The following is a 17,246-nucleotide window of genomic DNA, read 5'->3' on the forward strand; positions in this document are numbered from 1 at the left end:
ACTCTACATCTACATCTACATCCATACTCCGCAAGCCACCTGACGGTGTTTGGCGGAGGGTACCTTGATTACCTCTATCGGTTCTCCCTTCTATTCCAGTCTCGTATTGTTCGTGGAAAGAAGGATTGTTGGTATGCCTCTGTGTGGGCTCTAATCTCTCTGATTTTATCCTCATGGTCTCTTCGCGAGGTATACGTAGGAGGGAGCAATATACTGCTTGACTCTTCGGTGAAGGTATGTTCTCGAAACTTTGACAAAAGCCCGTACCAAGCTACTGAGCGTCTCTCCTGCAGAGTCTTCCACTGGAGTTTATCTGTCATCTCCGTAACGCTTTCGCGATTACTAAATGATCCTGTAACAAAGCGCGCTGCTCTCCGTTGGATCTTCTCTATCTCTTTTATCAACCCTATCTGGTACGGATCCCACACTGCTGAGCAGTATTCAAGCAGTGGGCGAACAAGCGTACTGTAACCTACTTCCTTTGTTTTCGGATTGCATTTCCTTAGGATTCTTCCAATGAATCTCAGTCTGGCATCTGCTTTACCGACGATCAACATTATATGATCATTCCATTTTAAATCACTCCTAATGCGTACTCCCAGATAATTTATGGTATTAACTGCTTCCAGTTGCTGACCTGCTATTTTGTAGCTAAATGATAAAGGATCTATCTTTCTGTGTATTCGCAGCACATTAAACTTGTCTACATTGAGATTCAATTGCCATTCCCTGCACCATGCGTCAATTTGCTGCAGATCCTCCTGCATTTCAGTACAATTTTCCATTGTTACAACTTCTCGATATACCACAGCATCATCTGCAAAAAGCCTCAGTGAACTTCTGATGTCATCCACAAGGTCATTTATGTATATTGTGAATAGCAACGGTCCTATGACACTGCCCTGCGGCACACCTGAAATCACTCTTACTTCGGAAGACTTCTCTCCATTGAGAATGACATGCTGCGTCCTGTTATCTAGGAACTCCTCAATCCAATCACACAATTGGTCTGATAGTCCATGTGCTCTTACTTTGTTCATTAAACGACTGTGGGGAACTGTATCGAACGACCAGGGGCCCTCCCCACTGGTGCCACCCAGCTGCAGTAAAGGCCACCTGGCAGGATGGCCATTGCTGGGAGTTCAGATGCCCCAGGGGGATCGGCATCTACCCCTTGGCATACGTGGGGAGTTAACGGCACAGGCATCAGCAGAGCAGTCCCTGTGTGGTCAGGGGGCTACAACCAACAGGGTACATGGCAGCCCCACCAAAATGGACTGGCTACCGTGCTGGATATCAGGTGCAAAGAAGTCAACACAGAAACTGATACTGCATAGTGCATGGTGGAAAATGCACCAAGGAAGGTGTCCTCACCCAAGAGATGGAGAATGGGCAGGACTGCAATGTGACAATGACAAAGTGGGTTAAAGATCTCAATGCACAATGGACATGATGCACCTTGTAAGATGCCCTTCACCAATTGGCTCGCTCTTCAGGAAAATTTTGAAGAATGGAGGTCAAATCCTACAGGGGACCATCACATATGGGTTTTATATTTTGGGAAATACCATTTTGACTATCTGTGTAGTTTGAAAATGTATTCCAAGCCAAAATTTGTCAATGAGTAAATGAAAGTGAAATTTTTAACTTTTTCTGTTTTTCCATTGTATTGTATATTTGCTTCATTATTCTGTCCCAGCTCATATGTATGTACAATGACCTTGCATATTCTGTTGGTATAATCCTCTATGGCTTGTCAATGCCTCCTTGTAATAGCTCTCAATCATTCCTGAAAGAACATTGCACAGCTCTGCTTCTTGTACCTCTTGAGAAACCCCTACTTTACCTGCTCAAACATTTATGATTTCTTAATGCCTCTGTATATCCCATAGTAGTTTTCAGTTCTTCCACTAGATGTAATTTTGACACCAACAACAACTGAACATTGGACTAATCACCAATACCTGCTGACATCATTGGGTCCTCAACAAAGACCACCACATCCTCAGATGACCTTCCAGGAAAGGGGGTCTAGCAGCAGCTGATCTATTACTTGGTCTGGTGCCTGGAGCAATGCCATTTCCTCATCCTTAACTGCAGTTTGCCCCCATTACTGTTTTATCTGCTGACAACTGTACTACCTTTTCTTTCAAAACATGAACTGCCTTAATCTCCAAACTGCATCATGTGTGCCTGCCATTGCAACATCTTTACTCCTCATCCATACACAATACCCAAAGTATAAATATGCAACAGTTCACAACCTGAAAAAATAAATAACAAATTACAAACCATACCTTATCATTAACACTCTACACCCCATATATAGCCTTGCAACATGACCATACTGTAGCATGTAAAGCAAGTTACATAAACTGACTCAGCCCACACTGCAGAATTCCCAAGCAGATTATATTGTGAATATCAACAGGCTCCAAACACGGAGCCTTACCATTGTCCTGAAACTCAGACACATTATCCATTTGCTCTGACCTAAACCAAATAACGTCAAGTAATTTAAAGGGGGAGGGGGAGAGAAAGGGGGCAGAGGGAGGGGGTCAGAGGGAGGGGGGCAGAGGGATGGGGACAGAGGGAGGGGGGCAGAGGGAGGGGGGCAGAGGGAGGGGGGAGAGGGAGGAGGGCAGAAGGAGGGGGGCAGAGAGTTTCCTATGATCTTCAAAGATTCCTGCTGCAACACCTTTGAAGGGAAGTTTTTAACTATGGAAGGAGAAACCACTCTGGACCACAGGAGGGCTGCCACTGAAGAGGAGACAGACTTCAGGAATACAGTCTTCAGTGTTACCCAGCAGCAGTTTTTGGTTACACGGATATGCATTTTCTGACTGCTTTTATTTTGCTAATTGCTTTGTTTCATGGTAAATATTTTTTCTTCCCGAAGGCTTATTCTTCCACTTCCTGCTCCTGTAGAATTATCATTCCACCATCTTGCTAATCAGTGATATCACACACAAAATATTAGATAGTGAGTAATAGTATAGGTCAGGGATGAAACTGTGGGAGATGTCACTGTCAAAGCTATCGAGGTGGTCAGTCAGGAAATGGAATACTCCTCTCAAAGAGCTCTCCAGGACTAATTAATTTTTCATTGGACTACAAAAACATCATACTGCTGAGCAGAATTAAAATGAAGAAGGCTAATTGTGGTACCTTTGTCAGTGTAGAAAATGCGACACATTACATGGTTTATAGATGTCTGACAATTTCTCTAAAAGGTTCAGTAGTTATGAAACATTGCCAGAGCAGCAATTTGCTCTCATTTCTCCATACCTGTTTCTGCGGTTCAGTTGTTTCCAGGAGCTTGGCCTGTATTCAGTGAATAAAGCTGACAGGAACACATTCTTCAGATTCATCAATGGTTGTATACAGATTGAGTATTTTGATTATCTGAAAAACATGTGTAGCAGTTAGAACCATAGAAAAAAAAATGCAGTAATAACTAGAGAAGAAATATTCATTTCAATTAATGGCTGTACTACTACTACTACTACTACTACTACTACTACATTTGCAATGATTATGTATGAGACAGACAAAACTGTTCCTCAAAGAAGAATTTCAGAAGGAAGAACTAATTGTACCTACAAATAGTACATAATTCAGAGACAACAGCTGATACTCATTAAGACTTCAAGCGCATAAAATTCAGATTATATTCTGTCTTCAAGTATCATGTCACCATATCTGACAAACAAATGCCAACACATTTGTGTTCTGACACTGACAATGGCAGATATCATTAGCGATGAAAGACCCATGTCTTTGTCACAGGAGGAGACAATTCCATTTACCAATATACATGGATGCCTGCAGTGCTGTGTATGTCACGAAGTATTTAATTTTGCCAATATGTATACCATACAACATGATTGTACGAAGACATCCTGAAAAGCAATGCCACTGAATTTTCTACATGAAAACTCTAAGATTCTTAAAGAAAACATATGTTTTTAGCGGTCTGTATCTCTATTCTCAGCATAGTCTTCCTGGTAACACATTTCTCTCCGAGATGACAATTTCTTGGTACAGTCATTGCAGAATATTTGACTTGGTTGATGGACCCAGAACCTCACCTCAGCTTGTACCACTTTATCATTGTCAAAGCAACATATTTGAAGGTGTTCTTTAAGTTTTGGAAAAATGAAAATTTGATTGTGCCAAGTTGGAATTGTATGGAGGGTGATCGATGACAGTGAATCGAAGGTGGACGATTGTTGCAGATATCACAGTGCTAATTTGTGATCTACCTTTGTCATACTAAAGGAGCAGGTGCTACATGTGTGGGCAAACTCTTCTAACCCAGAATCTGATTTTAGCATGCTGTTTCTCATCCACTGACATAGTTACATTACTCACCACCATGTTACATGCTACAGTTCAGAGACCTCTCATGGCAGAGGGCTGCAAATATATAGAAATGAAGAATAAAGATGTAGAATGTTAATAACATGTGCTTTATTTAAAGTGCATTAAGAATTTATGTATAAAAAACGTGGAGGCATACCTTTTCAGCACACCCTTGTACATGCTCCCATGCAATGCATTAGGAGCAGATAGAGGGCAAAGTACTCAGAGATCTAACAGACTTAAAAGCACAATATCAAGAGGGTTACGTCTGAAAAAAAGTTTATTGTAGCAATAAGTGTGGTAGCAGATGCATAATACTTGTTTCCAAAGGAGTTGCAGAGAATTTAAGGAGTTTTCCTTCCCAACAAATTGCAACTCACAGGAACTTGGACATGACAACCATGGTAGGAGAAAGATATGGATGCAAAGTATGAGGACATACCTAACCACACTACAGTTAGCTTGAGTGGTAACTTCTTGTTAACTACTTTCACATTTGTGAGCAAGCTTTTCCTTTTGCCAAAGAGATAGGGAAAGATGAGTAATATCTGAAAGATTTAAAATGTTTATCAGAGCTAGCATTCCTGCCAGACATAAAAATACATCTGAACAATTGAAATTGTTACTGCAGTGGATGGAGAATTAAATGGTTGACGTGTAAAACAAAATCTGAGTGTTCTTGGTATAGCTATGTTTGAGACACAACTGAGAAACTGCAATTTAACATTTTTGGGTCACCTGGCTTCTTTAAGATTACTAGTTTTACTGATTACCAAGTCAAGATAAACCAGTTCAGCATGTCCTTAAAAAGGGACTGCAGGAGCTCAATATTTTGGAAATGGAAATTAAATTATTCAGCAATCCTTTCCTGGTTTCATTCCATGGTCTGTCACCATTATCAAAGTTAAAATCTGTGAATGTAGTATTTCTAACTTCACTGAAAGATAGATACCACAGCACACTGAGTACGTCCTAGTGGGATTTTTCATTACAGCAAAAATGTTTCACAACCTATACAAAAATATGGTCATGATCATGTGCATGTTTGGGTATATATACTGATGTGATCACTTTTTTTGTCCATAGCAAGACTAAAAAGCAAAGAAGGGAGTTTTCTTTATGAGATTACAATGAATCTTCCACAGTAACACTGCAGACACTTTGATTCTCAATATTTCCTCTTAATATGGAAAAACCTCAACTTCAGAAGCCCAATGAACATATTATATACTATTAATAGATTTCCTTATTATTTATTTTCTTTGTTTTCTGCATTTTTTAGTTAATATAACACTCCAAATTTGTTGTTGACAATAGCATAATGTGCACCATTTATAGTTGTCAGGTTACAAGGTGCTGCTGTGCAGGCTAATTCAATTCCTCACTGACACCAACACTGGTTGGAGCAATCCACAAATTACTATGAGCACATAAGCTGGAACAACCTGATCTAGCTGCAGAGAATTACATCATCAGTTGCTGTATAATATACATATGAAGCACCAAGAAATGCTAATTACTTTAATGAAAAAACAACTGTAGCTCACAAGTCTTTATAAATATATTTCTTCCTAACTCAGATGGTATATAAACCAGTCTTGAACATGAGTGGATGCATTACTATGTAAGAACCATCACAATGGGCAATCTAATCATGTGCCAAATCAATAAATCAGTTATAACTGACACCAATTTGAAACAATGATACAGTTAATTTTGAATACATACCTGCAACATTGAAAGTTTATCACACATATTGCATACATCCTGAACATTCTCGTCCTGCATACGAGCCTGTAGCAAGTGGGCAGCCTGAATTATGGGCTGTAATGTGCTTGGCACATCAGTATACTGGAACAAATGTGATAATTAACCATTTGAAACACTGAATTTTGCTGCATTTAAAATTATTAAGAGAACACCAAGTACTATGTTTTGGTCTGTATTGACCAGCAGAATTGAATAGACATCTACAAGAGAAATCTGAACTCTTCAGTTTACCAAATGTGGGCACTGATATAATCAAGTTATGTGTCATAAGTGGACCTCTGCTGGTGATAATCTAAAGTACCATTTTATGTAAAAACTAATGGAATATGGAATACTGGTAAAAGAAAAAATATGTACATTCCCATTTCCTTTCAAATTTTAATGCTCTGTTGATAGTATAGCCAGGAAAGGGAGGAACACTTGTGATAAAGTGAAAGAGTCAAAAAAGAAATCAGTGGTGAAGAGTAAAAAATTTAGGACTGGTCCTGTTTGAAATTCCATAAACAAACACAGATGAATGATTTTAGTGTCACATGAACATCTTTGATTATTATTCACAAAAAAGGGGAGCACTCTACAACACAAATGTAGAGTGGGGTTCCTACAAATGATAGCTTTTCTCCTATGGAACTCTATTCCGGCACTACAACACAATTGTAGAGTGGGGTTCCAACTAATGATGGTTTTTCTCCTATAAAACTGTATTCCCTACAGGAGTACACAGATCCACTTCACTGCATTATTAAATCACTTAACTCAGTCACAAATGGGAAACTGGGATGGCTGGTGCAGTTATTCCTACTCACTGAAATGAATGGCTACAGATGACAGTGATAGACCACCAATATGTTAGAAATATCAATAAACTGTCAAAATAATACCGATATTCATACATTGCTACTGTACCACTGATATTTTTCTCACTGTACTGGCCTTTCATAATTATATTTGATACACATTTTTACTGGATACTGAATTAAGTAATCACTGTTTTTCAGGTATCCCTGTTAGAGGGACTTGGTAAAATGAAGACTCATTAAGTACTGTTAATACCAGATTGATATGACACATAATAAAGAAGATTAGAGATTGTTACATTCATAAAATGACCAGTAAGTATCAATGTGCAAAGCATGGTGCGCTCTGAAACATTTGTGCTTGCATCAGTGTTGCACTGTGTTGTTGGATCTTTCTTAATCTGTGTTACAGAGCAGACAAACTTTCTTTCAATCTCCATGTACTTTGGTGGGGTGCAAACGTCCAACAATGTCACCTACTCATATTTTCACTGCCCTTCAACCACTTTCCATGGATACTGATAACAGTAGCACACAAAGAGCTAACCAACTTAGGTTTCAAGTCATAATAACTGCCATTTGTGGTGGTAGTAGTAGTAGTAGTAGTAGTAGTAGTAGTAGCAGCAGCAGCAGCAGATTTATTCATCCGTAGATCTCTTATTACAAGGATATTGGACATGTCAAAGTATTTACAAGTTTAGAACAATTTAAAATAAGTTAGAGACAATCATTAGATTTACTCCTGGTATAGAATACTTTTTTGGTTCCTCCATAATGAGTGAGATGTTGAGTGCAGAAAGATGAAGAGATGTTAGTATTGTGCTATGCGTAGCTTGCGGGTAAGTTTTTCTAGAAAGGAAAAGAGAAGGAACAAACAAGGTGAAGGTGTTATGTGGAATGTTGTATGTTTTATCATCGTCATCATCATCATCATCATCATCTATTTATTTATTTATTTATATAACTTTTTTTTTTTTATCAAAGCCCTACTCTGTTTTAGCTAAGTAGTCCTTCAATGTATAAAATATATTGTATCACAGGTACTTTTTAGCTGTCTTTTTAAATAAGTGAATTTTTGTAATTTCTTTAATCTCATTTGGCAATTTACTTTGCAGTTTTATCCCGTGGTAGAAAATACTGTTTTGAGTTTTATGTTTATTTTTTCTTGGTAAATGTAAGTTGAGCCTCTCTCTTGTTGCATGGTCATGGACAGAGCTGTTTGTGCAGTAATTACCAATGTTATTTTTGATGTGTACAATTGACTGGTAAATGAATTCACAAGAAGCAGTTAAAATCCCCAGTGTTCTGAACAGATCTTTACAATGTGCTTGACTACGATTTTTGGTTATTATTCTTATGGCTCTTTTCTGGAGTTTGAAAATAGTGTTCATATTTTGTGCATTTGTTCCCCAAAAAATAATGCCATAGCTTAGAATTGAGTGTACATATGAATAATATGTAACTAAATGACACTGTGTGTTACACACTGATGATAGGATTCTAAGGGCTGATGACATTCTGTTTGCAAGTAACTTTGTGTGTTCACACCACTTCAACTGAGAATCAATAGCCAGTTCTAAAAATTTTGCATTTATTTCACAGTCTATAGAGGTAAAATCTACATTTAATTTAACATGGTCATTTTTCCTCTTCAAACTGAAATTCATGGCACTAGTTTTCTTCATGTTAAATGTCATTTTATTGCTTATTGACCAATCATAAACTTCCTTGAGAGTTTCATTTGCTTTCTTGGCAAGGAGTTCTCTTGTTTTCTCAGTGACTATAATATTGCTGTCATCAGCGAAGACAATTTTTTTCACCATGAGTAACACTAGTGGGAAAGTCATTGATGTATATCAGGAAAGTATTTGTCTCAATATACTACCTTGTGGAACCACTACAGTAATGTATTTTGGTTCTGATAAGAGTTTTACTAAATGTTTAGTTCTATTTGAAGTATGTGTTATCTCTACTCTTTGTGCCCTATCTGCTTCGTATGATGGAAACCAGTCATTAGCTACTCCTCTTATTCCTAATGCTTCTAATTTATTTAATAGAATCTTGTGGTTGACTGTATCAAATGCCTTAGAAAGATCCAAAAATATGCCTGTGACATACTCATCTTTATCAAGAGCATCAAGTACAACTTTTGTGAATTCTACTATGGCTGACTTCGTATTTTTGCCACTTTGTAAATCAAATTGTGATTTGCTTAAAAGAATGTATTTATTCAGGTAATTCATTAATCTGTCTTTCATAATTGCTTCTATTATTTTTGAGAATGCTGACAGCAGAGAAATGGGCTGGTAATTTTCTATGTCTTCTGCATTGCATTTCTTAAGCAAAGGTACAACTCTTGCCTGTTTTAACTGCTCTGGAAATGTCCCTGATGTGAAGGATTCATTTATTATATTTGTTAAGGGGCCTTGTATAATCCCTATACATTGTTTCAGTACACACACTGGTACTTCATCTAAGCCTGCTGACCTTTTATTTTTTAGTTTTTGAATTGTTTTACTGACTTCATTTTCTGTGGTTGGAAGGAACATCATTGTATTAAGTGAAACATTATTTACAGGTGTTATATTTGTTTTGGGGAATTTTTGCTGTAACTTGTCTGCAATACTTGAAAAATGCTCATTTATATAGTTTGCTAAGTGTTGTGGATCATTTATTACCTTATCCTGCTCCCTTCGCAGTATGTTATTCTGCATTTGTTTGCCTCTTTCCATTTCCTTTTTTTATAACATCCAAGACTGCTTTGCTTTTATTCGCTGCATTATATATTATTTTATCATTAAATGACTTTTCTGCAGCAGTCAGCACATTCTTATAGATCTTTTTGTATCTATGACAGAAATTTAAGAATTCTGGATCATTGCAAATATTTTTCTTGAGGTGTTTAAGTGTTTGGGAGGACTTCTTAATACCTGCTGTTATCCATCTGTTTTTGTGAGATGTTGATACAGACGTGCATACTTCTGGAAATGTGGAGAATTTAGAGAATTTCATATTCACATTGTTTTCCTTATACACTGCATCCCGATTTTTGATAGATGTTGTTTGTAGCCTTGGAGTTTAGGGAATGATTCAATGCCTGATTTTTACTACTGTTATTTGACAGAGATTGTCTGATAGTTTGAGATCTTTTACAGCTAAATCACATTTTTCCCTGTCCATATTTGTGGCCACATGGTCAATTACTGATGCAGTCATTGTAGTAACCCTTGTTGCACTATTGACCAATAGGGACATGCCAAAACTTTGAAGGATGTTTATGAAGGTGCTGCTGGATTCATCTATGATATTAGTGTTGATGTTAATGTCCCCACACAGAATTACGTTGACCTTTGCACTTCAGACTACTTCTAGAACTTCTGTTAATTTATTGAAAAAAATGTCCACACTACTACTGGGAGATCTATACTCACACAAAAGGATTAATTTCTTGGTTATATCAAGCCCTGTTAATTCAGTAGCTGATATTTCAAAGTGTTTGTCTTCACTTACTGTACTGAGGTCATGTGTTCATTTGAACTGTATTCCTTTTCTAATATAAATGCATGATCCTCCACTCCTTGAAGTAGTTGCCCTTTCATACAATGATAATACTACATATTTCATTTCTGTGTCTCTACACCAGTGCTCAGTAATACAAACTACTGCGCAGTTCAAAGATTGGATCTCAACTTCTAATAGTTGTATTTGAATTTTTATTGATTGCATGTTTTGATGGAGAATTGTTAAGTCTATGAAATGCCCCATGTTACTCTTTCCAATGGTTTATTTTTATTTGCGTCATCTGGTATGTGTGATATTTGAAGTGTTAAAATATGTCTTGTGAGTGATTGTTTCAGTATTTTTTAAACTGCTCAAGATAATCATTATGATGGGAACCTGGTGTCTGGATTTATCCTAAAAAAGACCTACTTTTCCTACCTATGGCGACAGTTATTTGACCATGTGTGGCCAAAGATCCACTCCCTATACTTTCATGAATCAGCTGTACTAATCTTCCCTTCCCAGTCCTGTTTAGGTGCAGGCCATGCCTAGTCAAACCCCATCTGTTGACAATCCCGATGGGCAGCAGAGAAACATGAGCAAAGGTGGCTGTCCTCAGAGCCAGTCTTAACCCCACATTGATTCACGCCACAGCTCCATCAAGGTGTGGTTGATCATGAAGCAGGAACAGCTCAACAAAGTATACGTTGGTGACATGAGTCAGGGATGATATCTTGTCCAAGTCACCACCTATGTCATATGCCCCATCCCTGTCCAAACTGTTTCCCATCCCACCCACTATCACTACATGGTCCTCTGCTGTAAAGTCCTTACATAAAGACCCTAGGTCCTCTATCAAATGACTTAGCCCTGCATTTGGCTTGAGGATACTGGTGGCCTGGTACGCTGCCCTTTAACTGAGGACCTACACCTCAACCATGGCTACTACCTAGCAGCAGCACTTTCTTCTTCCTAACACTTTGTACATTCTTAGACTTCTTGGCCATGGTTGAAGTGTGCTGCATATTTCCTGCTCCTCATTCTACCTGAGGCTCTTCTCCATGTAACTCTGGTAGTGGTAGATGCCTGTTTTTGCTGTTGACGATAAAACTGTCAGATCATGTTCTCTTTCTTCCCATCCTCCTACCAGCTGCCACTTCCTAGCCACCCTCCTCCCCCTATCTCCCTTGATCCTTATGAATTCCTTCCTTGCTCCCTCCGACTGTGTCTGGAGGGCATAGATTTTCCTTTCCTGTTACGCAATCAAAATGTTCCTACTGCATACTCTGCATTCCAGGAGAGAGTCTCTTCTGATCTCCCCATTTCTATGTTTTCTGTTTACTTGTACATGAATAAATAAACATTGTTCTTTGGGACGCACTATTGTTTATGTCTAACATTATGACGCAATTGGCGATGAGTGTGGTGTTCACTTCATTGCGCTCAGTGTATTTCGTTTTTCTGTCAGTTCTCATGTCCATGTAAGCAGTACTGAAATCTCTCCTTTAGGAAAAGGAGGCCCTTTCAGTTGCTACCACAAATTTGTCAGCCACACTGACTGTGTAGGTAGGTTTCTATGTTGTCAGCATAACCACTACCCTTTCCCCATTATGGTGTTGTGTCTGAAGACAATTGGCTTATTAGAAGTGGCTTAGGTAACACCACTTTGTTTTTGGAGTCACCAGTGCAATCATGTTTAAGGCTTTGTTCACTTCTTGGATTTCCCCTCAAATTTACCAGTTGTTGTTCCATCTTGTCCCGCTCCAGGAACCATCATCACTTTCTTTGATGAAATATTTAAGTGTGTAATTTCTCCAGTTATCACCAAAAAAGTGCATGCATGTAATTGCAGCACATGTTGAGTTCTATTGTTGACATAAACAACCTTATCAGTCCTACAGCCTCAGTTGCAAATATCACTTTGTTACTGATGCTTGTCAGGATTCACATGCTGATTCTATGGTCTGTGTTGCCACCATTCGATTGGCTCCAGAAAGGGGGGGCATCAACACAGACTACAGTCTGATAATCTGTTTTTGGCTGATGTGTTGAATATTAGTCAATCTTTTGAGGCATCTCATGCTGTTGGTGATTAGACTGAGGCTTGGTGTGATGTCACCACAGCAACATCTGTTCCTGGTTGTTTGAAATCAGTTAGTTCTTGGGGGAAGGAGGAGGGGAGGGTGGAGTACACCACTCAGGTTCCTTTCAGAGTATGCAGGCACAATAGCGCTTCTCTTAGCAATTGTATACAACTACTCACTTGACGAAAGGTCTGTTCCTAAAGACCGGAAATAAGCACAGGTCACACCAATATTCAAGAAAGGAAATAGGAGTAACCCATTGAACTACAGACCCATATCACTGACCTCAATTTGCAGTAGGATTTTGGAGCATATACTGTACTCTAACATTATGAATCATCTTTAAGAAAATGACTTATTGATACATAACCAACACGGATTCAAAAAATATCTTTTTTGTGCAATGCAGCTAGCTCTTTATTCCCATGAAGTAATGAGGGCTGTTGACAAGGGATCTCAGATCAATTCCATATTCCTAGATTTCCAGAAGGCTTTTGATACTGTTCCTAACAAGTGACTATTAATCAAATTGCGTGCATATGGAGTATTGTCTCAGTGGTGTGACTGGATTCATGATTTCCTCTCAAAAAGGTCACAGTTCATACTGATAGATGGTAAATCATCAAGTAGAACAGAAGTTATATCTGGCGTTCCACAAGGTATTGTCATAGGCCCTCTGCTGTTCCTGATGTACATAAATTATCTAGGTGATAATCTGAGCAGCCCCCTTAGACTGTTTGCAGATGATGCTGTAATTTACTGTCTAGTAAAATCATCAGATGATCAATTCCAATTACAAAATGATCTAGAGAGAAAATCCATATGGTGGAAGAATTGGCAATTGGCACTAAACAAAGAAACGTGTGAGGTCATCCACATGGGTACTAAAAGAAATCTGATAAACTTTGGGTATATGATAAATTGCACAAATCTAAAGGCTGTCAATTCAACTAAATACCTATGAATTACAATTATGAGCAACTTAAATTGGAAAGACCACATAGATAATATTTCGGGGAAGATGAAACAAAGACTGCGCTTTGTTGGCAGAATACTTAGAAGATGCGACAAACCAACTAAAAAGACAGCCTACATTACACTTGTCCATCCTCTGCTGGAATATTGCTGTGCAGTGTGGGATCCTTACCAGGTGGCATTGATGGAGGACATTGAAAAAGTGCAGAAAAGGACAGCTCGTTTCGTGTTATTGTGTAATAGGGGTGAGAGGTTCACCTGACATGATACATGAGTTGGGGTGGCAGTCACAGAAACAAAGGCAGTTTTCTTTATGGCAAGATCTATTTATGAAAGTTCAATCACCAACTTTCTCTTCTGAATGCGAAAATATTTTGTTGACAACCACCTATATAGAGAGAAATGATCATCATAATAAAATAAGAGAAATCAGAGCTCGAACAGAAAGATTTAGGTGTTCCTTTTTCCCACGCGCCATTTGAGAGTGGAATGGTAGAAAAGTAGTATGAAAATGGTTCGATGAACCCTCTGCCAGGCACTTAAGTGTAAATTTCAGAGTAACTATGTAGATGTAGATGTAGATGGCAAGTTGCCCAGTGCCTAGGGCACATTGCCTTGACATGCTACATGAAACAGTGTGGGAAAGATGAGTGAGGTAGTTGGTTGTCATTTGTCACTGTCCATGAGGATGCAGAAGCTGCATGCACTATATATAATATTTTGCATGATTCATTCCCAGCCCTCTTCTGCAGGTGTTAATAGTGTATCTCCAATGCTTATGACTTTTAACACACTGTTTATTGAAGTGTGAGTAATAGACAAAGAGTTCGGGCAACAAGTGGACAAACATATACAGCACTGACATTGCTGAACTTGTTAACATATGTTGATTTGGTATGTTTGGCATTGTGTCTGTGTACTTAACATCTGGCGAGTTACAACTGAACAACATATTTGAGTTTTGGTGCAATTTACAGCTTACACTTTGTATAAATCTGTGGTTCATTCCTTAACTCTTCTGGTAGTGGATGATGCTGTTGCCAACAATTTATTTGGTCTGGATGCTTTCCATGTTTCTGGTTTTTTATTGCAGATGCAGTGCACCTCGCTTCTGATGAGGTCCCTTTAGCAGCAGTTAGATTCGCAGATTCTGAGTTCACATTTTTTTATGTTTTAGGTTGTGCCACTAATTTTACAGCCCACATTACCTTGAAACCTACTGTGCAGCCACATTTTTACATGCGTACCCTATTCCTGTAGCTTCGAACAAACAAATGAAATCAGAATTTTATAATTATATAGGCTGATGATTTTGGGGTCTTACAGCCTATTACAACAAATATGTGGCCTATCCTTACTGTCTGCTAAGAAATCAAATGGTGAGTAGTGCCTCTGCAGTGACAAAGTTTCCGATAACACACACACTATTATTGACACTCACCCTTTGCCCCATCAGGATGAGTTGTTGGCCATACTTATAGGAGGCTAGTTATTTGCTAAAACTGAATTATCTGAAACCTATTTACAGGTTGCATTGGATGAGGATCCAAAAAGGCTCCTTGTGACAGGGACGCCCTTTGGGATATACCAAAATCAGTGCCTCCCATTTGGTGTGGCTGGCACACCTGTGATTTTTCAGCATTTTTGGAACAATTGATGATGTCTGTTCTGGCATGCATCAACTATCCTGATGATATTGTCATGATGGGTGCATCCAAGGAAGAGCATTCATGCAACTTATGCTACTTGGTCATGGCCTTAAATACTGCAGCCATCAATTGTGTATTTGGGGTTTGAGTTCTTTCAGGATAACACAAAGCAGGGTTGATCAAGATTTTAGCTCCCAGGCCATGCCCAGACACAAGGGCCAAAGTGCTCAGCCTCCCTTCATGTTTCCCGTATTGCCATGATACACTGTCTCAGCGCAAGGTGGGAGAAGAGGGGAAAACGGAACACACCTCATTTAAACGGCAGTGCAAGCACACTGCATACTACGTGGTTTTATATTTCACATTTACCAACAACATAGCTAACAAAAAAACAAATTTTCGGTATTATTTAATTATTTTTGGCAGACAATTTCACAGTTTTGCACTCATGTTGCCACATAACTGCGACTTATTTAGTTTCATAGTAAAAAAAAAAATGTTTTTCACACAAATATGATGATTGAAACATTGTAGCACTTTTGTAATCTCATTATGATGACTTTGAAACTCTACCTGGTGAAAGTAATATAGATGTTCTGGACAGTTTTAATGCAGAAAGATTTGTAATTAAAACTAGAATTACAAGGCAGTTCAATCAATTACATCTGTATAAGACTGGGGGCACTTTCAATTGAAACAAAGGGTATAAAAAAACTGATGTACAATTGACAGTGTCCTCAAAATCTTTATAAAACTATCCTTGTAATTCTTGCAAGGCCACAATGGATTATTCAAACTTTGTATTTTCTTTCATGGCAGTCAGCTTACGGAACTGGACTGTCTTTGCCAGGATGTATCCCTTCTACAACACGATTTTCTTTTCAAATGCATCCACATAAAATCAGAAAGAAGTGTGAATAGTGAGCAGTCGAGTCTACTTCAAATGCAAAGTCTGCACTCCATTGTGGATGTTCAAATTTTCATTCCTGCTCTCCTTTTTCCTTCACAAATTCAACAATTGTGACTTTTAAGTCAAGAAATCATTCCAGGCATGCCCCTTGACTTAATGAATGTACTTTCAGCAATATATGAAGTCTCTGCACCCTTTTTTCAGTTCTATTGAAATGTATTGCAACTGACAATGGAATAGTGTGTGTGACTTCAGAAATTTTACTGGTCATGCCGTCAATTTCTTCAGGCACTCCAGGCCTGCAAATGTCTAGATGCTACCAGCACCATTCTCACTGGCCCTCACTTATGATGCTTTGCAAGAGCTGCACATGTCAGGGGCCATGTCACTTCCACCTTTACTCACAAGTTCCAGGCCAGAATCTGCTCCCATATCCACCAACATCCACCAACATCTCCAATGCCCACCACATAGGTCATGGTTGTGTCATCATTTGACCCAATGCTGGCATCAGGGGAGTAACCTTTTGGTAATGGGGGAGGGGTGCTATAATCCTGTACAACATATATGGATATGATCCATGTTACCAGCTTACCAGTGCACTACAGTCATACTCTGCCAGTGGCATCTGTGCGAGATGGCCACTGGAGGCTGCCCATAACTTGGGCACATGGTGCATCTGCTGGAGATCTCCTCCATATAAGGACAGCAACAGCAGGTGCTCATCGTCAGATTATGTTCTACTGTTTATTGTACCATTTGTGTGTGTGTTGTTTACTTGTATGTGGTTAAACAAACTTTGTTCTTTGTGGCCACACTTTTGTTTGTGTCTGTCAGTACAACAGACAGGTAACAGCCAATCATCACAACTGTAGACAGAATGATGTGCCATCTAAACAATATTATTGATACACATACGAAGATACATAAAATGATGAGACAGAGTCATTGTATGACAACTGTTATATTTAATAAAAAAATAATAGTTAAACTGATTTTAAGGTTGTAATCTAACATCTGCATAGATGAACCTTAATTTGACATGAGAATGAAAACTGTGTTTTCTTCAAAAAATGTTCAAATGTGTGTGAAATCTTATGGGACTTGACTGCTAAGGTCATCAGTCCCTAAGCTTACACACTACTTAACCTAAATTATCCTAAGGACAAACACACACACCCATGCCCAAGGGAGG

This window comes from Schistocerca serialis, chromosome 3 (genome assembly GCF_023864345.2).
Source record: "Schistocerca serialis cubense isolate TAMUIC-IGC-003099 chromosome 3, iqSchSeri2.2, whole genome shotgun sequence".
Classification (NCBI taxonomy): domain Eukaryota; kingdom Metazoa; phylum Arthropoda; class Insecta; order Orthoptera; family Acrididae; genus Schistocerca; species Schistocerca serialis.